Source organism: Anomaloglossus baeobatrachus, chromosome 11 (assembly GCF_048569485.1).
Source record: "Anomaloglossus baeobatrachus isolate aAnoBae1 chromosome 11, aAnoBae1.hap1, whole genome shotgun sequence".
In the NCBI taxonomy this organism is placed as follows: Eukaryota; Metazoa; Chordata; class Amphibia; order Anura; family Aromobatidae; genus Anomaloglossus; species Anomaloglossus baeobatrachus.
Window position 1 is genome coordinate 6,924,864 of NC_134363.1, and position 23,525 is coordinate 6,948,388.

The window sequence follows — 23,525 nt, forward strand, 5'->3', positions numbered from 1 at the left end:
TCGATACCTGAGTCGGAGGCCATGTCGACCTATATAAGAGAGAGTTTAGAGAAGGGGTTCATTCGTAAGTCTGTCTCTCCCGCGGGAGCTGGGTTTTTCTTTGTTCGGAAGAAAGAGGGTGATTTGCGTCCCTGCATAGATTACAGGGGTCTCAACGCAATCACAATAAAGAACAAATACCCGTTACCTTTAATTTCGGAGCTCTTTGACAGACTGAGGGGAGCTCAGGTTTTTACAAAGTTGGATCTGCGGGGTGCGTATAACTTGGTACGAATTCGAGAGGGTGACGAATGGAAGACCGCTTTTAACACCCCAGACGGTCACTATGAATATCTTGTCATGCCTTTTGGTTTATGTAATGCACCCGCAGTATTTCAGGACTTCGTAAACGATGTGTTCAGGGATTTACTGTTATCCTCCGTCGTGGTGTATCTGGACGACATCCTGATTTTTTCTCCTGATCTGGAGACTCATCGTCAGGATGTCGTTCGTGTCCTTTCCCGTTTAAGGGAGCACTCTGTTTGCTAAACTCGAAAAATGTGTATTTGAGCAGTCATCCTTGCCTTTTTTGGGCTACATTATCTCGCAAGAGGGTCTGGCTATGGATCCTGCGAAGCTCTCTGCTGTCCTGGAATGGTCCGAACCTCATTCCTTGAAGGCGGTGCAATGCTTCTTAGGATTCATAAATTATTATAGGCAGTTCATACCCCATTTCTCTACTTTGGTGGCCCCTTTGGTGGCCCTGACTAAGAAAGGTGCTAATCCAAAAGCCTGGTCTACTGGGACATCCCAGGCTTTTGAAACAGTAAAAAGACACTTTTCAACTGCTCCCGTTCTTCAAAGACCCGATGAGAATAAGCCATTCCTCTTGGAGGTTGATGCCTCTTCAGTGGGTGCTGGTGCGGTCTTGTATCAAAAGAATGGTGCAGGTAGAAAAAGGCCGTGTTTCTTCTTTGCTAAAACCTTTTCACCGGCAGAGAGAAACTATACCATTGGGGATAGGGAACTGCTCGCCCTGAGATTAGCCTTGGAGGAGTGGCGTCACTTGCTGGAAGGAGCGAAACATCCTTTCCAGGTCTATACAGACCATAAGAATCTGACGTACTTACAAACCGCTCAGCGTCTGAATCCTCGCCAAGCCCGCTGGTCCTTGTTTTTCTCCCGCTTTCACTTCTCCATCAACTATCTGTCTGGGAGTAAGAATAACAAGGCAGACGCTCTGTCTCGCTCTATGGTTTCTACCCATTAAGAGATTGACGAACCTCGTCTTATCCTTCCCTCCAGGGTTTTTCATACGCTCTCCCCTGTGACGTTAGACCAAATCCCACCGGGCAAGACCTTTGTGCCGCCTGATCGACAGAATGATATACTGTCGTGGGCCCACACCTCAAAGGTGGGTGGGCATTTTGGTATTAGGCGGACACGAGAGTTACTGGAGAGGTGGTATTGGTGGCCACACTTAGCCAGTCACGTCAAGAGATATGTCGGTTCCTGCTACTCGTGTGCTCGCAACCGTCCATTACGGCAGAGACCGGCTGGGCTCTTGCATCCTTTACCAGTGCCAGATAGACCATGGGAGGTGGTAGGCATGGACTTTGTGGGTGATCTTCCGTGTTCACAGGGACATAGATTTGTGTGGGTCATTACGGACCATTTCTCCCGGATGGTTCATCTCGTACCGTTATCGAGAATCCCGTCTTCCAGGGTACTAGCCAAACTATTCCTCAAGCATGTCTTTAGGCTTCACGGGATGCCAGATCGTATCATTTGTGATAGAGGCCCTCAATTTGCTTCCCGTTTCTGGCGAGATCTTTGTAGCCTTCTGCAAATTGAGTTGAATCTCTCTTCGGCATACCATCCGGAGACCAATGGTTTGGTTGAGCGCACCAATCAATCCATGATTATATACCTTCGACACTTTGTTGCTGAGAACCACGATAACTGGTCCTCCCTCCTACCCTGGGCAGAATTTGCCCTTAACAATTCGCTGGCTGAGGCCACTGGGCAGACACCATTCGTACTCAATAATGGGCAACACCCTAGGGTACCGGTACCGTTTCCCGCTGCTGCACCTTCTCCTCTTGTGGCTGACTGGGCAACTAATGCCAGAGAGGTTTGGGATCGGACTCAAGAGTCGATCCAAGCAGCTAAGGACCGTATGAAGACGGTGTCCGATCGGTTTCGTCGCCCGGCTCCTGTCTTTTCTCCAGGGGATTTTGTGTGGCTCTCTGCAAAACACGCGAAACTTAGAGTGAGCTCTGTCAAATTTGCTCCTCGCTTCCTGGGTCCTTATGAGGTTCTTCGACAGGTAAATCCTGTAGTTTACCAATTGAAGTTACCCGTCCATCTTAGGATCCATGACAAATTCCATGTTTCACTGCTAAAGCCGGCTATTTTACCTCACGCTCGTGAAGTGCACTCTCCTGCCTCTGATTCCTCTCACTCTAGCTATGAGGTACGAGCCATAATTGGTTCTAAGATGGTTAGAGGGCGCAGGTTCTTCTTGATAGATTGGGAGGGCTACGGCCCGGAACATCGCTCTTGGGAGCCTGAGGAGGCTCTCCATGCTCCCGACTTAGTTGCTGATTACCTGTGTCGCCGGGAGGGGGGCCCTTGAGGGGGAGGTACTGTTACGGTTGCTGTGGCTCTGGAGACTATGTCCGGATTTCTTGCTACTGCACATGTGCAAGCGCTGGAGACTAAGTCCTATCTTGGAGCCATTGCACATGTGCGGGTGACATCATCACTGACACGAGGTCACATGTCTCTGACACCTTCTAAGCTGATTGGTCGCTGGTCATGTGCTTGTGACGCTTTGCTCGGTGATAGGCCAGCGTGACGTAATTGCTGTCATTCTGGCAGCGGATTGGCTCTGGTGTCCTCCATCTTGGATGAGGCACAGAGTCTATATAAGACCCTGACGCATGCCGCCCAGCGCTCAGTCCTCTTGGTTCATGCATGAGGGTAGACGCCCTGTGCACGTCCCTCTAGGCATCTCTCTGTCTATGTTAGGTGAGCGCTACCGGCAGGGTAGCGTTCTTATACCTTACAGCTTCGGCTGCAGTCCGTATCCTTACCTCTTAGTGGAGCGGACATAGGCAGGTGCCTGAGGCACATGGTCCGGCTGGGCCTTGTGATTCTACTCGTAGGTGGACGTTGCCGCTAGGGTAACGTTCCTTATACTGCGTCTGGCAGTTGTTCGTATCCTCGCACACTAGTGGAGTGAACAGAGGTAGGAGCTTTGTTCGGCTTATGCTGCTGTCCGTCTCTTTTGCACCACTAGAAGAGCGGACCTAGGCAGGTGCCATATCTAGTGGTTCGTGTCCTCGCACACTAGTGGAGCGAACACAGGTAGGAGCTTTGTGCGGCTTACGCTGCTGTCCGTCTCCTAGCACCACTAGTGGAACGGACCTAGGTAGGTGCCATTTCCCACTCACTGCTTTTGTCTCTGTGATCTTTAACAGAGACCATTCCACAAACCCTCCAAGTAAGGGAGGAATTGCTTTATTTTCTAATTATATTCCTCTGTGAGTTTAACAGAGGTATTGCACTCTGCACTTGTGCTATTATTTTTTACAGTGGCACACTTATATACCCCTTATCCTCTGCCATAGTTTGCAGCAGAGTCTTTGCACGGTGGACCCTGACTGTCTGACATTCCTTTAGGTTTATTATCAGACAGCCCCCCGTACACACTAGGCCTACACCTTTCAGTCACCTATCACTAAATGAACAATCGCTATTTAGATGCTGAACTATTTTTGGCAGGACCACAGAATTAGCAATCAGTATTTATATGCTGAAATGTCTATTTATGAACAAAAATATATGGTGTGCCAAAAAAGCGGTTTTCTGAGGTGCAAGTGAGAGGACTCAAGTCCAACTATAACTCAATTGACATACACTGCACTCTCATTCTTAGAGATAATAAATGAAAAAAGAAGGTGAAGTTGAATTCTCTTTACAAAAGTTTGGTGTATATTTATTAGTAATACAGTGATAGAGAAGACATGGGACGTTTCGGCCTAATTTGAGGCCTTTTTCATGCCAAATCACCGAAAAAAGTGAAGAAAAGAACAATAAATAATTTACAATAATTTACATACATACATACATATTTACATAGAATATCCAATTTAGTACATTAGTTTCAAGGATTTCCATAGGGATAAATGTCATCAGATCAGTGGAAGCAACAGTATAGCTTGGCAAACAGAGATGCAACAGCTTCCATGATAGTGAAATGGTTTAGGCAGCACAAAAACAGTACAATGCAGGTGAGGCGATAGGTTCAAGAAATAATTCTAATAACGTACCTCCACAAGGAATTTTTGTTTTTCACTTTTCACTTCAAGCTGTTCTTGTATTAACTTTTTTCAGTGATTTGGCGTGAAAAAGGCCTCAAATTAGGCCGAAACGTCCCATGTTTTCTCTATCACTGTATTACTAATAAATATACACCAAACTTTTGCAAAGAGAATTCAACTCCGCCTTCTTTTTTCATTTATTATCTCTAAGAATGAGAGTGCAGTGTATGTCAATTGAGTTATAGTTGGACTTGAGTCCTCTCACTTGCACCTCAGAAAACCGCTTTTTTGGCAATGTGCACACCATATATTTTTGTTCATTGATACTTCTCTTCGTGTCAGCACCAGCCTATCCATGTCAACATATAGGAAAGATTTTTTTCGGTCTGCTATTGCGCTTCAGGAACCATTTGCTGATATTTAAATGTTGTATTTTTATTTTTTATTGTTGAGTTCCTATTAATACAACGCGTTTCAGCAATCAAATATGCTTTCATCAGGTATAACACGAGCAATGTTTAAAACTTCTTATATGGATTAAAAGAACCAAAAGGTGGACCTTTTGGGTGTGCCGCTATTAGATCATTAAAACGTTAACTCTTAAACTCCCTGATATCTGGAGCTCGTATCAGGGTGGTAATAGAGGAATTCCATTAAAAAATACCATTAAAATATACATACTACATACTGAAACGCGTTGTATTAATAGGAGCTCAACAATAAAAAATAAAAAAACAACATTTAAATATCAGCAAATGGTTCCTGAAGCGCTATAGCAGACTGAAAAAAATCTTTCCTATATGCATACTCCCTACCTGTGATTTCGGTAATAGCTGCATAGGACCTGACAATCCATTAGAGAATCCAGCTGGAGAACGGAGGATTGCAAAGGATAACCTGAATCCCAAGGTGCCGGTGGACTTCAGGAGCCTAAAGCGATACCAAAGTCTGGATCCAACAAGCACGGATACAGCAATCAGAACGGAGGATCACCCCGGACTGTCACGCTTTCACTGGGGTTGTGCGGGGTCGCACAACCTGCAAAGGTGAGCAGAATTTAATTATACCTATTTAGGATTTATCCACGGATGCTTCTCATATTGCGCCTGTATCTATTTTTATTCATTTATATCCATGTCAACAGACTGTTACGAGGGGCTGTTTGATAATAAAACCCAAAGGAATATCAGACAGTCAGGGTCCACCGTGCAAAGACTCTGCTGCAGACTATGGCAGAGGATAAGGGGTATATAAGTGTGCCACTGTAAATAATAGCACAAGTGCAGCGTGCAATACCTCTGTTAACCTCACAGAGGAATATAATTAGAAAATAAAGCAATTCCTCCCTTACTTGGAGGGTGTATGGTATGGTCTCTGTTAATGGTCACAGAGACAAAAGCAATGAGTGTGAAATGGCACCTGCCTAGGTCCGTTCCTCTAGCGGTGCCAGGAGATGGACAGCAGCGTAAGCCGCACAAAGCTCCTACCTGCATTCGCTCCACTAGTGTGCGAGGACACGAACCACTAGATATGGCACCTGCCTAGGTCCGCTCCACTAGTGGTGCAAAAGAGACGGACAGCAGCGTAAGCCGCACAAAGCTCCTACCTATGTTCGCTCCCCTAGTGTGCGAGGATACGAACAACTGCCAGACGCAGTATAAGGAATGTTACTCTAGCGGCAACGTCCACCTACGAGTAGAATCACAAGGCCCAGCCGGACCATGTGCCTCAGGCACCTGCCTATGTCCGCTCCACTAAGAGGTAAGGATACGGACCGCAGCCAAAGCTGTAAGGTATAAGAACGCTACCCTGCCGGTAGCGCTCACCTAACATAGACAGAGAGATGCCTAGAGGAACGTGCACAGGGCGTCTACTCTCATGCATGAACCAAGAGGACTGAGCGCCGGGCGGCGTGCGTCAGGGTCTTATATAGACTCTGTGCCTCACCCAAGATGGAGGACACCAGAACCAATCTGCTGCCAGAATGACAGCAATGACGTCACGCTGGCCTATCACCGAGCAAAGCGTCACAAGCACATGACCAGCGACCAATCGGCATAGAAGGTGTCATAGACGTGACCACGTGTCACAAGCACATGACCAGCGGCCAATCAGCTTAGAAGGTGTCAGAGACATGTGACCTCGTGTCAGTGATGATGTCACCCGCACATGTGCAATGGCTCCAAGATAGGACTTAGTCTCCAGCGCTTGCACATGTGCAGTAGCAAGAAATCCGGACATAGTCTCCAGAGCCACAGCAACCATAACACAGACACTTTCGCATACGATGATACAAGGAGCAGCAGTATACTGGCACAGGTGACTAACTCAACAGAGTTTCTGAAAACTCCCATCAGAGAAGTCAGAACCAGAGACTGGGAGAAAGAAAACCGGACATTTATCTCACTTAACTTACACTGTACAACCCTGGCAGAATATCATCGCCAGAATCGTATACCAAAAGGTCTAAGATGTAACCTGAAACTAACTTTATTTTCCAATATTGATGACTACTGCAGAAAATATCAACAGATCCTAAATAAATGCTCACTAGATTTAATCGTCTTGACCATTGAATACCTGCAGATTGCTATAAAGGAATCCAAAGAAAAAATTCAAACAATTGATCAACAACTGTGTGACAGCTTGACCCCTGGTGATCTCTCTGCCCTTAAGAAAAAAACAGAGAGAGAGGGGAGCCAGCACGATCTGAAGATGGCATGCATCATATAAAAAGTGCCAATTCACAGATTTATTCCAACTGTACTGTAATATAATTGAGATTTTTAGCAAATAATTGATCAATTCTTTGAGCCACCCCTGCCAACGTCACGGCAAATCTCAATAGGGGGGTCCTACTCTATATTCTGTATTTCATGTGCCATGCGGCCTCCTAGATAAAGTTAAAAGCAGAACCATAATGGTGCACACATACCTGTAACCTGTATATAACCGCTTCTATGTTGCAAAAGAGGCAATTGTGGATAGAGGCCAGCCCAGGTCCCAGCATGTGGAGCAAGCTCTACACATACCACGACTATATCAGAACTGACCCTCCCAGTGCTAGACAGCAACCATTGATAAAGGCGGACCAGATCCAAGTATGGTGCTTAATTAGCAATGCCTGTGGAAAGGGTGAGGCAACTGAATGTGAACAGCTACCAACAGGAGGAATATATTGCAAACCAAGATCAGGCATGCATAGCATGGTGCTGACCAGCCACCAGACATTTGTAGCATGTTAATAAAATTACTTTTCAACATCCATACCATTATAGTAGTGAAAATACTGCAATATTAAGTTAGTTTACAGTGTGGTATATAAGGACCATGGAAAAATCGCCACAGCAGAACCAAAACCAAGAGAAAAAAAGCGATCAGACTTCCTATATAAGTGAATAATTTATTGATGCAAAGTATAAAGTACAGTGATAGACATACAAAAAGGGGTGTCCAATCCGGTGCGGACCACAGGAATATGATAGATGGAAATCAATATGTGGATCCCAACAATAGCCATATCACTATATAAATGGCAGTATCATTATATAGAATGAGATCCATGAGAGCCCACTGCGGGAGACAGAATAATAAATCAATTAGGGCATGCATATATAAATTTCCTAATGTTGCTTACCAGGTTGTCTCACCGCACACACAGGACGGCACCCCACCCGACGGACGTGCGTTTCGGCGGATGCCTACGTCAGGGGTGGTGTCATGCCAGGAAGTGTGCCGGTATTAAAAGAGTCCCGGAGCCAATCAGCTGATAGTAATCCTGTTGACGCATGAGCGTCCATAGCGACGGTCCACCACATCAGCCGCCGCGTCACGGGCCGAGCGACGCCCACCAGGTCACGCGGAGATCACATAACCGGGCGGGCGGCGCCTCCCATATGATACGGCAGAAGGATGCGTGGAGCACGTCACCATCGGGTGCGCATGCGTACAATTACCAATACGGCACTTAGTAGTCCAAAACGTCATACTCAGCAAAGATACATATGTGTCACGCTCCCCGGGTCCTCACCCCCGCTCCCCGGCTCACCTGCCACGCTCCCCGCTCTCCAGCCTCCGGTGCCCGTCCTTCCCAGGCCCCCTGGTGCCCGATTCCGGCGCCCGACGGCTTCCCAGGACCTGGCCGGCTCCCCTGCGTCCTCCTCTCAGCCTCCTTCCCTGGCTTCTGGCACCCGGGCGGCGCGCATGCGCATTAGGGCGCGCGCGCGGTCACTGACCCTTTCTTAAAGGGCCAGCGTCCATTAACAGGAAATGAGGTTGAACAGGTACAGGGTATAAAGGGGGTTATTGTCCAAGGGGGCGGGGCCTGATCTTCGTGTTTTCCAAGCTAGGAGTCAGGTCTCCTTGTATCTTCTTGCCATACTCACGTATCTCTCTTCTAGAGCTGATCCTGCCTCGCCATCCGGTCCTGCTGAATCCCGAACCCCGCACGCTGTCCGTCTGCCATCTGACAGTCCGTACCATCTCGGATCCCTGCGGTGACCCGTCATCTCGCTCCAAAAGGTTCCGGACCCCGCCTGACATCATCTCGGCTTCCGAACCTTAGCTACGTCACCCGGACTACCATCCGTGACTCCGTGGTCCCAGGGACTTCTTCGTTACACCCACTTGCACGGACTGTTCTACTGCCCATACTGCTGCAGCTACCGGACTCCTTACCACCATCTTAGAGTTCGGCCCAGTGGATCCACCTCCTGGGTCTGCCCGACCGCCTGGCCCTGACAGTAAGATCAGGCCATGGATCCCGCTGCAGCACTAGCGGCCTTGCAAGAGGAACTCCAACGCCAGCGTGAAGTCCAGACCCGCATGCTGAACTTTATGACTTCCGTGGACACCCGCCTGACCACGCTACAAGCGGCCGTCACGTCTTCAACATCCCAAGCCGCCACTAGTCAAGCCACGTCCCCCGCTCCCGTGGCTGCCTCTTCGGATGCTTCCAGACTGCGTTTGGCCTCACCACCCCGGTACGCCGGAGATCCCAAGACCTGCAGGGGGTTTATAAACCAATGCTCCCTCCATTTCACGCAGCTGCCACATCTGTTTGCCTCCGACCAAGCCAAGGTCGCCTTCATCATGTCTCACCTGGAGGGCGAGGCACTGGCGTGGATGAACCCGTTGTGGGAGAAGGAGGATCCTATGACCAAGGATCTTCAAGAGTTCCTGCAGGCCTTTCGCAGCACCCTTGACGAGCCGGGACGCGCCTCTGCGTCTGCTTCATCCCTTCTCCGATTACGTCAAGGAACACTGACGGTGGGCCAATACGCCATCCGTTTCCGCACTTTGGCGTCAGAACTCGGGTGGAATAATGAGGCCCTAACAGCCGCCTTCTGGGAAGGACTCTCGGGTCGCATCAAAGATGAGTTGGCGGGTCGTGACGTGCCCTCCACCCTAGACGCCCTGATTGCCCTAGCAACTCGAGTGGACATTCGTTTTCAGGAGCGCTCCAAAGAGCTGTCTCGTGAGAGACGTCCGGTACGGCATTCCTCTCCTCCACAGAAGCCCTCCGTACCTCAGTCATCAACAGCTGGGATTCCCGTCCACGAGCCCATGCAGATCGACCGAGTACGACAGTCTGAACAACGTCGAGCAGAGCGGCTCGCCAAGGGTCTCTGCTTTTACTGCGGAGAGGGAACACACCTCCTACGCTCCTGTCCAGAAAGGCCGGGAAACTCCAAAGCCTAGGGTTGGTAGGAGAGGCCACCCTAGGTGCTGGGACTCTCTCAGACCCGGTTATGTGGACTGTGCAAGTGTCAACGGGAGAGACGCGCTTCACGGCTGAGGCATACCTCGACTCTGGAGCAGCAGGCAATTTCATCCAGCAGGCCACTGTGGACAAGTACCAGCTGCCTGTTACTCTACTCGAGAAGCCCCTAGTGATTGCCTCTGTGGATGGGAGACCCCTCTCTGATACCATCTCCTGGGTCACCAGACCGGTCGAACTGCGTATCGGTGCCCTGCACACCGAGACCATCGCTCTCTACGTCCTTCCACACATGTCCCATCAAATCCTGCTGGGACTTCCCTGGTTGCGGACACACGAACCATCAGTCAGCTGGGGTACTGGCGAAATCACCCGATGGGGTCCTGCTTGTCATGAGAAGTGTCTGAAGTCCATACAACCCATCCGACGACCTCCGGTTCCAGAGAACCTACCGGAACTGCCCTCGGCCTATTGGTCCTTCGCAGACGTTTTTGACAAGAAGGAGTCTGAGGTACTTCCGCCACACCGTCCCTACGATTGTGCCATCGACCTGCTCCCAGGAACAACACCACCTCGAGGACGGATATATCCGTTGTCTCCAGCCGAAACCAGGGCCATGTCTACCTACATCACAGAGAGCCTGGCAAAGGGATTCATCCGGAGATCCTCCTCTCCTGCGGGAGCAGGCTTCTTCTTCGTTAAGAAGAAAGAGGGTGACCTACGCCCATGCATCGACTACCGGGGTCTGAATCAGATCACCGTCAAAAACAAGTACCCTCTGCCGCTCATCCCCGAATTGTTCGACCGGCTCAGAGGAGCCCGTGTGTTCACCAAGCTGGATCTTCGGGGTGCCTACAACCTAGTTCGTATCCGCTCTGGGGACGAATGGAAGACCGCGTTTAATACTCGCGATGGGCACTATGAATACTGCGTGATGCCCTTCGGCTTGTGTAACGCACCAGCAGTCTTCCAAGAATTGGTGAACGACATATTCCGGGACCTCCTCTACATCTGTGTAGTAGTTTATCTGGATGACATCCTTATCTTCTCTCCGGACCTCCAGACCCACAGAGAGAACGTACAGCTGGTTCTACAAAGACTGAGAGAGAATCGTCTCTACGCCAAATATGAGAAGTGTGTCTTTGAGCAGTCTTCTCTTCCTTTCCTGGGATACATCATCTCGGGTACTGGACTGCAAATGGATCCAAAGAAGGTCTCCTCCATACTCAACTGGCCTCCCCCTTCTGGACTGAAGGCAATCCAACGGTTCCTGGGATTCGCCAACTACTACCGCCAGTTTATCCCTCACTTCTCTGCCCTGACTGCTCCTCTCTCCGCTTTGACCAAAAAGGAGGCTAATCCAAAGGACTGGTCACCTGCGGCCGACGCCGCGTTTTGCTCACTGAAGCGAGCATTTGCCTCCGCTCCTGTACTCCACCGTCCGGAGTTAAACCGCCAGTTCACCTTGGAGGTGGATGCCTCCTCCTCGGGAGCCGGAGCAGTGCTCATGCAGAAGTCCTCCTCCGGCAAGATGGTGACTTGCGGTTTTTTCTCCAAGAGCTTCTCAGCGCCTGAACGTAATTACACCATCGGTGACCGAGAACTATTGGCGGTCAAACTGGCTCTGGAGGAGTGGCGCTACCTCCTGGAAGGAGCAGTGTACCCCGTGATTATCTACACGGACCACAAGAACCTGGAATACTTGCGGTCCGCTCAGCGACTGAACCCACGGCAAGCCAGGTGGTCCTTGTTCTTTGCCCGGTTCGACTTCCAGCTCCATTTCCGACCCGCGGACAAGAATGTACGCGCTGATGCCTTGTCTAGGTCTTTCATGCCCATGGAGCAGGAGGAAGAGACTACCCAACCTATCATCTCTCCTAGCAAGATTATTCCGGTGGCCCCTGTCACCCTGGCCCAGATACCGCCCGGAAAGACCTATGTCTCTGAGACTGACAGACCAAAAGTGTTACACTGGGGTCATGCCTCAAAAACAGCCGGTCATGCAGGCCAGAAGAGAACATGGGGTGCGATTGTACGCCATTACTGGTGGCCATCCCTTCGCACGGACGTCGCTGCTTTTGTCTCTGCCTGCTCCTCTTGTGCCAGGAACAAGACGCCCAAACACCTGCCCTATGGCCGTCTTCTTCCTCTGCCGATACCCTCAGTTCCGTGGCAACACATAGCGATGGATTTTATTACGGACTTGCCATTATCCTCCGGACACACAGTCATATGGGTCGTGGTGGACCGGTTCTCCAAAATGGCTCACTTCGTCCCTATGGCTGGACTGCCCTCTGCTCAGGAACTCGCGGAAGCCTATATACATCACATCTTCCGCTTGCATGGCTTTCCATCCCACATCGTGTCCGACAGAGGAACTCAGTTCACCTCCCGCTTCTGGAGGGCGCTCTGCAAACATCTGGGAGTGACTCTGGACTTTTCTTCTGCTTACCACCCTCAGTCTAATGGCCAAGTGGAGAGGGTCAATCAAATCTTGACCTCCTTCTTACGTCACTATGTCAACGCCCATCACGACGACTGGTCCACGCTTCTGCCTTGGGCTGAATTCTCACATAACCACCACATCAGTGAGTCGTCCTCCAAATCTCCCTTCCATGTCGTTTACGGACTTCAGCCCTCCGTCCCATTGCCTGTATCCCCTTCTTCGGATGTCCCTGCGGCTGATACTGTAGCCCGTGACTTCGCTACCATTTGGGACTCTGTCAAGGCGTCCCTTGGACGCGCTTCCCAGCGGATGAAGAAACACGCTGACAAGAGGCGTCTGGACCCTCAGTGTTTCTCTCCTGGTGACCTGGTCTGGCTTGCTTCCCAGTACATCCGGTTGAAGATTCCATCCTACAAGCTGGGTCCTCGCTACATCGGGCCGTTTAAGGTCCTCAGCAAGATCAATGAGGTCTCCTACAAGCTACAGCTCCCGGCCACGATGAGGATACCCAACTCGTTCCACGTCTCCCTGCTCAAACCGGTTGTCCTTGGTCCCTTCTCCGCTGCTGCCAGTCCGGCTCCTCCACCTATTGCCGATGACGACATCTATGCGGTAAGGGATATCGTGGCCATGAAGACCGTACGGGGTCGACAGTTCTTCCTGGTGGACTGGGAAGGGTATGGTCCTGAGGATAGGTCCTGGGAGCCCAGGGAGAACGTGGGCACTCCTCTTATCCGTGCCTTCATGTCCCGGTTGCGGGGAGGGGGGCGTGGGGGGGGGGGGGTACTGTCACGCTCCCCGGGTCCTCACCCCCGCTCCCCGGCTCACCTGCCACGCTCCCCGCTCTCCAGCCTCCGGTGCCCGTCCTTCCCAGGCCCCCTGGTGCCCGATTCCGGCGCCCGACGGCTTCCCAGGACCTGGCCGGCTCCCCTGCGTCCTCCTCTCAGCCTCCTTCCCTGGCTTCTGGCACCCGGGCGGCGCGCATGCGCATTAGGGCGCGCGCGCGGTCACTGACCCTTTCTTAAAGGGCCAGCGTCCATTAACAGGAAATGAGGTTGAACAGGTACAGGGTATAAAGGGGGTTATTGTCCAAGGGGGCGGGGCCTGATCTTCGTGTTTTCCAAGCTAGGAGTCAGGTCTCCTTGTATCTTCTTGCCATACTCACGTATCTCTCTTCTAGAGCTGATCCTGCCTCGCCATCCGGTCCTGCTGAATCCCGAACCCCGCACGCTGTCCGTCTGCCATCTGACAGTCCGTACCATCTCGGATCCCTGCGGTGACCCGTCATCTCGCTCCAAAAGGTTCCGGACCCCGCCTGACATCATCTCGGCTTCCGAACCTGAGCTACGTCACCCGGACTACCATCCGTGACTCCGTGGTCCCAGGGACTTCTTCGTTACACCCACTTGCACGGACTGTTCTACTGCCCATACTGCTGCAGCTACCGGACTCCTTACCACCATCTTAGAGTTCGGCCCAGTGGATCCACCTCCTGGGTCTGCCCGACCGCCTGGCCCTGACAATATGTTAAATGATACATAACTGTATAGAGAATTACATACAATTAGAATATTTCTCATATTCACCCTATAATCCAGACAAAATTCATAATTATAGTATATACAATTATTATCAAGGGGAACAATAAAATACCAACAGTATTTATAGAATACGACATATGCATAAGAAGCAGTATCATAATCACAATACAGCATGAGTAATAATGAAAAAGAATAATCGTCCATAATTGGTAACGGTTGCTTGTATAATTCAATGTTGCTGATGTATGAGCCAGGCGAGCAAAACTATGAAAAACAATTGATAAGAGAATAAAATTAAAAGCACATAAAAACACATGACTAAAAAAGTGATCATAAAAAGGCAGAAAAAACAATATTTTCGTTTAAACCCAGAGGTTGTGCAGTTTTTAATGTCCAAATCCATTTAGCCTCTAGACGTGCCAGATTGGTCCCAATTTTTCCTCCCCTGATGTTGGTTTCAATGGAATCAATGACGCGGAACCTCAACAATGTTCCATCCGATTTATGATGCATTCTAAAATGCTTAGGCAAGGTTTTCAGACCAGAAATGTCAATCTCATCCCCCGCGGCATTAATTCCATTAACATGTTCCCTGATACGAATCTTGAGTGGACGTGTGGTCAACCCAACATAAATTTTATGACAAGGGCAAACTGCATAGTACACAACCGCACTGGTAGTACAGGTGATGGATTTTCTTATTTTGAAGTTTTTTGTCCCTGATGAATCCAAGAAATGATCACAACGATCCATATTTATGCACGCTATGCAGTGTCCACATGGTCTAGAACCAGCCAATCGTTTGCCCACATCAAGAAAAGATGGAATTGATTCTTTCACCTCATAATGGCTTGTAACCAATAGATCACGTAAATTTTGGGACCTTCGTATAGAGATGAGTGGTCGTTCAGGAAGAATTTTAGATAAAACAGGGTCGGTCAACAAAATAGGCCATGCTTTCTCAAGACATTTCCTCATATGGGGAAACCTAGAGTGGTAATTGGTCACAAATCTCAATGGTTCTGAACTGGAAGTTTTCTTCGGGGTATACAGGATTATAGGGTGAATATGAGAAATATTCTAATTGTATGTAATTCTCTATACCTACAGTTGTCTACATATGACTCTATACTTGTTTAGTTATGTATCATTTAACATATGTATCTTTGCTGAGTATGACGTTTTGTACTACTAAGTGCCGTATTGGTAATTGTACGCATGCGCACCCGATGGTGACGTGCTCCACGCATCCTTCTGCCGTATCATATGGGAGGCGCCGCCCGCCCGGTCATGTGATCTCCGCGTGACCTGGTGGGCGTCGCTCGGCCCGTGACGCGGCGGCGGATGTGGTGGACCGTCGCTATGGACGCTCATGCGTCGACAGGATTACCATCAGCTGATTGGCTCCGGGACTCTTTTAATACCGGCACACTTCCTGGCATGACACCACCCCTGACGTAGGCATCCGCCAAAACGCACGTCCGTCGGGTGGGGTGCCGTCCTGTTTGTGCGGTGAGACAACCTGGTAAGCAACATTAGGAAATTTATATATGCATGCCCTAATTGATTTATTATTCTGTCTCCCGCAGTGGGCTCTCATGGATCTCATTCTATATAATGATACTGCCATTTATATAGTGATATGGCTATTGTTGGGATCCACATATTGATTTCCATCTATCATATTCCTGTGGTCTGCACCGGATTGGACACCCCTTTTTGTATGTCTATCACTGTACTTTATACTTTGCATCAATAAATTATTCACTTATATAGGAAGTCTGATCGCTTTTTTTCTCTTGGTTTTGGTTCTGCTGTGGCGATTTTTCCATGGTCCTTATATACCACACTGTAAACTAATTTAATATTGCAGTATTTTCACTACTATAATGGTGTGGATGTTGAAAAGTAATTTTATTACCATTTTTGCTGTGTTTTGCACAGGTATCCTCCCCTTTTTAACGGACATGGACTATCGGGCCAAGGAACAAGCTTGGCTCGGTCAAATTGAGCAAGTGTTTGGTACAGTTGAGACAGGCATACCACTTGAAAGTGACTTAAAAATTGATGATATTTTCAAAAATATGCAGCGGCTTTTAGTGAAACGCACCAAGCTGTGGTGGAATAGGGCTTTTCTTAGTAAATACCTTTCCAAAAACCTTATACCCAGAGGTTTAAGGGTGCGTGTTATTCCTACATTCCCCGTGGCTGATGAGGAATTTATCAGTAAATGGGAGGATGCATGTGGTAATTGTTCTAAAATATTTCTGGAACTATTGATGGGTTTGAATTCCAACACCATTATGGAACTAGACAAAGAATTGGATGTTATAGAGGCCAAATTTAAGTCTGAATGCCCCAGTGAAAAACTATCTTCCTATGAGGGTCAATTGGAGAAGACCTTGGATTCTGTAGTTAAGAAAATTCAAGAAACCCAGACTCATAAATTTGGTCGTGACCAGCGGGATTACCAACAAGGAATGGTATATTTTTGGAGGAAATCTGTGATGGATAAACCAGCTACATCCATCACTTCTGGGTCCTCAGTCAGTGATCTGTCTGACTCAAATTTATCATCTCTCTCCATGAGATCAGGACGTCAGATTCCAAGGGAAACGACATCCTATTTGAACAAGAACCGAAACTATAAACTGTTTGACCGTCCGCGTGGCGGAAGTCATAAGGTAATTAATTTGAGTAACCATCAATTGTCCTCAGTAGATCTGGCCTTGTTGGAGAGGGGATTTACCTTCTCCCCGGCTGCCAGATTCGATTTATTTTCAGCAATTAAAGATCTTAATTTGTTTGCACGCTCCATGATTTTTAGGAGACACTTTTATGACCCTAACATTGATATCCTCTTCCCCACAGAAGAGGAACAAACAGCACTACGGGAATTAGAGGAATTAGCAATTGAGCACAACTCCACAGACGGAGGTAAGATCCCTCTCTCCATTCGTCCAAAATCCAAAAAGTTTCCTCCGGCCTGCACTAGTGTGGACCTTTTTGTAAAGGTGGTCAGTGGTGAATTTGAGAAAATTCCCACCTCCATCATGAATGATAATTTGACTAGAGATGAGCGGATAAGATTAAAGGAGCTGCGCTCTCTGCCTGACATAGTGCTGAAGCCAGCAGATAAGGGCGGAAATGTTGTTATCTGGCCGAGGATGATGTATGAGAGGGAAGCTTTCAAACAACTTAATAACAAAACTTGTTATAAAAAAATAACTTTTAACCCTCTCGGCACATTCTTGGCTCAGTTAAGATTGATTATAGATACTGCTCTGTCTAATGATGTCATCACGAAGGATCTGGCTTCGGCGCTGTGGGTGGCGGAACCCGTAGCTCCCACCTGATACCTTTTACCGAAGGTCCACAAAAATATTCAATCACCACCGGGCAGACCTATTGTGTCGGGTCGGGGGAGCTTTTTGGAGAATATTAACAGGTGGATAGAGTCGATACTGCATCCGTTTGTGGAGGAATTGCCCTCTTTTATTAAAGACACTGGTGATTTCTTGAGAAAAATGAATGGACTGTATATGGAGGACGGTACCGTGATGGTTACAGGCGATATAGAATCGCTATACGAACATTCGCCACGCTGACGGTCTTTCAGCGGTACAATTTTTCCTCCGCGGTTCCAACCTGTCCACAGCTTTCGTCTCACTTGTCATGGAACTCCTGGAATTTTCATTGACCCACAATTATTTTGTGTTTTAAGGGGTCCTTCTATCTGCAGCTCCAGGGAACAGCGATGGGGGCATCCTTTGCCCCCTCCTATGCCAACCTGTTCCTGGGGCTGTGGGAGAGGGACCTCTCCCTGCCGGATCTGGAGTCGTCAATGGACCGTGTCCTTTTATGGACACGGTACATTGACGACATTTTCTTGATCTGGCGGGGGTCGGAGAGTCAACTGGAGGAGTTCATAGTGACACTTAACAATAATGATAGGAATATAAAGATTACTCATCAATTTAGTACGAGTGCTATGGACTTCTTGAATGTCGCGGTGAGGAGAGACAATCAGAATATCATTCAGACAGATATATTTAGGAAAGATACATTCTGTAATATGCTGCTTCATGCGACTTCAGCCCATCCCAGATATATGGTTGGCTCGCTTCCGACTGGACAGTTCCTGCGGTTGCGCAGGATCTGTTCGGTCGAATCCGGGTTTGAACATCGTGCACAGGAACTTAAAGATAGATTTTTGGAACGGGGATATAGCAGGCGGGCAATTAAGCGCGCTTATAATAGAGCTAAATATGCCTCTAGAGATGACCTCCTGTATACCCCGAAGAAAACTTCCAGTTCAGAACCATTGAGATTTGTGACCAATTACCACTCTAGGTTTCCCCATATGAGGAAATGTCTTGAGAAAGCATGGCCTATTTTGTTGACCGACCCTGTTTTATCTAAAATTCTTCCTGAACGACCACTCATCTCTATACGAAGGTCCCAAAATTTACGTGATCTATTGGTTACAAGCCATTATGAGGTGAAAGAATCAATTCCATCTTTTCTTGATGTGGGCAAACGATTGGCTGGTTCTAGACCATGTGGACACTGCATAGCGTGCACAAATATGGATCGTTGTGATCATTTCTTGGATTCATCAGGGACAAAAAACTTCAAAATAAGAAAATCCATCACCTGTACTACCAGTGCGGTTGTGTACTATGCAGTTTGCCCTTGTCATAAAATTTATGTTGGGTTGACCACACGTCCACTCAAGATTCGTATCAGGGAACATGTTAATGGAATTAATGCCGCGGGGGATGAGATTGACATTTCTGGTCTGAAAACCTTGCCTAAGCATTTTAGAATGCATCATAAATCGGATGGAACATTGTTGAGGTTCCGCGGCATTGATTCCATTGAAACCAACATCAGGGGAGGAAAAATTGGGACCAATCTGGCACGTCTAGAGGCTAAATGGATTTGGACATTAAAAACTGTACAACCTCTGGGTTTAAACGAAAATATTGGTTTTTCTGCCTTTTTATGATCACTTTTTTAGTCATGTGTTTTTATGTGCTTTTAATTTTATTCTCTTATCAATTGTTTTTCATAGTTTTGCTCGCCTGGCGCATACATCAGCAACATTGAATTATACAAGCAACCGTTACCAATTATGGACGATTATTCTTTTTCATTATTACTCATGCTGTATTGTGATTATGATACTGCTTCTTATGCATATGTCGTATGCTATAAATACTGTTGGTATTTTATTGTTCCCCTTGATAATAATTGTATATACTATAATTATGAATTTTGTCTGGATTATAGGGTGAATATGAGAAATATTCTAATTGTATGTAATTCTCTATACCTACAGTTGTCTACATATGACTCCATACTTGTTTAGTTATGTATCATTTAACATATGTATCTTTGCTGAGTATGACGTTTTGTACAACTAAGTGCCGTATTGGTAATTGTACGCATGCGCACCCGATGGTGACGTGCTCCACGCATCCTTCTGCCGTATCATATGGGAGGCGCCGCCTGCCCGATCATGTGATCTCCGCGTGACCTCGTGGGCGTCGCTCGGCCCGTGACGCGGCGGCGGATGTGGTGGACCGTCGCTATGGACGCTCATGCGTCGACAGGATTACCATCAGCTGATTGGCTCCGGGACTCTTTTAATACTGGCACACTTCCTGGCATGACACCACCCCTGACGTAGGCATCCGCCGAAACGCACGTCCGTCGGGTGGGGTGCCGTCCTGTGTGTGCGGTGAGACAACCTGGTAAGCAACATTAGGAAATTTATATATGCATGCCCTAATTGATTTATTATTCTGTCTCCCGCGGTGGGCTCTCATGGATCTCATTCTATATAATGATACTGCTATTTATATAGTGATATGGCTATTGTTGGGATCCACATATTGATTTCCATCTATTATATTCCTGTGGTCCGCACCGGATTGGACACCCCTTTTTGTATGTCTATCACTGTACTTTATACTTTGCATCAATAAATTATTCACTTATATAGGAAGTCTGATCGCTTTTTTTCTCTTGGTTTTGATTTGTAGCATGTTAGCATGTAGCATGTTTTTAAGAAAAAAACAGAAGAGTCATTAGAAGAGTTCACGAAAAATCTGGAAGAAAAAAAAGAGACAAATTCCAAAGGGACACAGATGACTATCTGAATAACCAGGTCTACAGATGGAACGATTGGTCAACAAGCAATACCAGGCAATGGCAAAAATATCCCTCTTACAACCAGTCCCCAAGTTCAGGGAGCGAATCGAGTGGAAGTCGAAAAAACTTAGTTCCTTTTTTAGGACAAGGAAGGAAAAAAGGAAACCCACGAGGAGGTCGAGGAACAGGAGGAGATTGGGGAATGACATTACCATCCCAGGTAAGAGTCCCAATCTAGTGGTAAATATTTCTAGTTATACGCTATCACCTAATGAACTTTCGGTACTAAATAAGGGCTTAGCCTTTTGTCCCACACCTAGATGGGACGCCTTTAATTTAGAAAACGACATGCAAAAATTCTATAGATCGGTACGGTTTAAGACACACTTTGGTCTCAACCCCAACCAGAATATAGGCCCACAATCACTTTCTAAAGAGATAGGCATAAAAACCTTAGGCTTACGCAACCCTAGCCATTATATGCCTCCTAAAATTTATGCGACAGAAACATTTATTTCCCTAGTTGATCGAGATATTAAGGAGAACATCCATGAACATACACTAGGCTTCTACCCATCACACAATAATCTTAATGCCTCTGAGAAATTAGCAATCTCTTCCTTAAAAACAACAAGGAAATAACAAACCAGCTGATAAGGGAGAAGCAATTGTAGTACAGAACACACAAGACTACATCAAGGAGATTAGACATCAACTAGGGGATACCAACACATACCAGAGAATACCCTTTCACCCAGTATTTAGGATTCAACAAAAAATTAAAAACCTGCTATCCATCTATTTAGACAATGGCACCATTGATCAAACCACTTGCACTTTTCTGTCTAAAGTACACCCCATAACACCAATCTTTTACACACTTCCAAAAATTCATAAGTCCCTCATCAACCCCCCTGGTCGATCTATAGTGGCTTCCACTGAATCCATCCTTTCACCCCTGTCAAGATATTTGGAAAAAATTCTCACCCCCCTCACTACAAACACCAGATCATTCATCCTAGATACAAACAACTTTCTACATAAAATTAGAGAACTAGAAAAATTTACCCAAACAGCTTTTTATGCACATGGGATGTGAGCAGCCTTTATACTTCGATCTCACACGAAAAAGGCCTATTGGCCGCCAAATTAGCTTTGGAAAAAAACAACTTTACAAAAGAATTGATCGATTTCAGTCTAAGCCTCCTCAAAGTAGTCCTCAATGAAAATTACTTTCTATTCCAAGACGACTAGTACATACAAATGCATGGGACCGCAATGGGATCAAATATGGCCCCCGCTTACGCTAATTTGTTCATGGACTACTTCGAAGGACGCTTCGTTTATTCATATCCATCATTTGACGAACGGACCCTTCTATGGGTCCGTTACATAGATGATATCTTCTGCATCTGGCAAGGAGATCTCGATAGTTTACTAGCCTTTGACAATCACATTAACTCAGTATGGTCCGAACTTAAGTTTTCATTGAGTCACCACGCAGATATAATCAATTTTCTTGACACATGTATCAAAAAAGACTTAGGATATCTGTCATCAGATCCAGGAGTGTACATAGAAATCATGGGGCCCCATAGCAAAAGTCTGAATGGGCCCCCCCCCACCAATAAAAAAATAAAAAAAAAAATTACAACAAAATAATAACATAAAAACAGCATCATACATGCTACTGGGGGCCGGCACACGTTACTGAGGGTGACATACACATTACTGCGGGCAGGTTATAGTTAGAAATAATACATACTACACAGTGTTACTGAACAACACCCACCATACCAAGGCCAATAATACATTGCAAAATAATGCCGCCACTCCATGACTAAATATCACCACATGGAGTCTGAATATAATCATCGTCCTGTTACTGAGCAGAGCCCACTGCACCAAGACAAGTGGGTTCACACCGCAAATCCCAAAAAAATCTGCAATATGTGAACTTGGCCTAAAGTAGCGATGTCCTTCTCCGTGCCCCTCACTACACACAATATAAATGTTCACATCTGTCTCCCCCATTTAATGGTAACAATTATGACCCCTTTTATAGCATTAGGAAATACAGTAAAACTCTACAAAGTACATATATAACACACACACAGCCACAGCCACATACACACACAGCCACACATACAAAGCCACAGCCACACACACAGCCACACACACACACACAGCCACAAATAGCCACACACACACATACACACACAGCCACAGACACACACACACATACACACACAGCCACAGCCACACACACAGCCACACACACAAAGCCACAGCCACACACAGCCACATACACACACAGCCACAGACACACACACACATACACACACAGCCACAGCCACACACACAGCCACACATACAAAGCCACAGCCACACACACAGCCACACACACACACACACACACACACACACACAGCCACAAACAGCCACACACACACATACACACACAGCCACAGACACACACACAGCCACACACACAAAGCCACAGCCACACACAGCCACATACATACACACACACACACACACACACACACACAGCCACACACACAAAGCCACAGCCACACACACAACCACAGCCACACACACACACACACACAGCCACACACACACATACACACAGCCACACATACAAAGCCACAGCCACACACACAGCCACACACACACACAGCCACACACACAAAGCCACAGCCACACACACAAAGCCACAGCCACACACACAAAGCCACAGCCACACACACAGCCACAGCCACACACACACACACACACACACACAGCCACACAAACACATACACACAGCCACACACACATACAGCCACACACACACAAAGCCACAGCCACACACAGCCACAGACACACACACACACACATACACACACAGCCACACACACACACACACACAGCCACACACACACACAGCCACACACACAAAGCCACAGCCACACACACAAAGCCACAGCCACACACACAAAGCCACACACACAAAGCCACAGCAACACACACAGCCACAGCCACACACACACAGCCACACATACACACACACACACACACAGCCACACACACAGCCACACACACACACAGCCACACACAGCCACAGCCACACACACAGCCACACACACAAAGCCACAGCCACACACACAGCCACAGCCACACACACAGCCACAGCCACACACAGCCACACACACACAGCCACACACACAGCCACACACACACAGCCACACACACAAAGCCACAGCCACACACACACACAGCCACACACACAGCCACACACACAAAGCCACAGCCACACACACAGCCACACACACACACACACACATACAAAGCCACACACACAAAGCCAC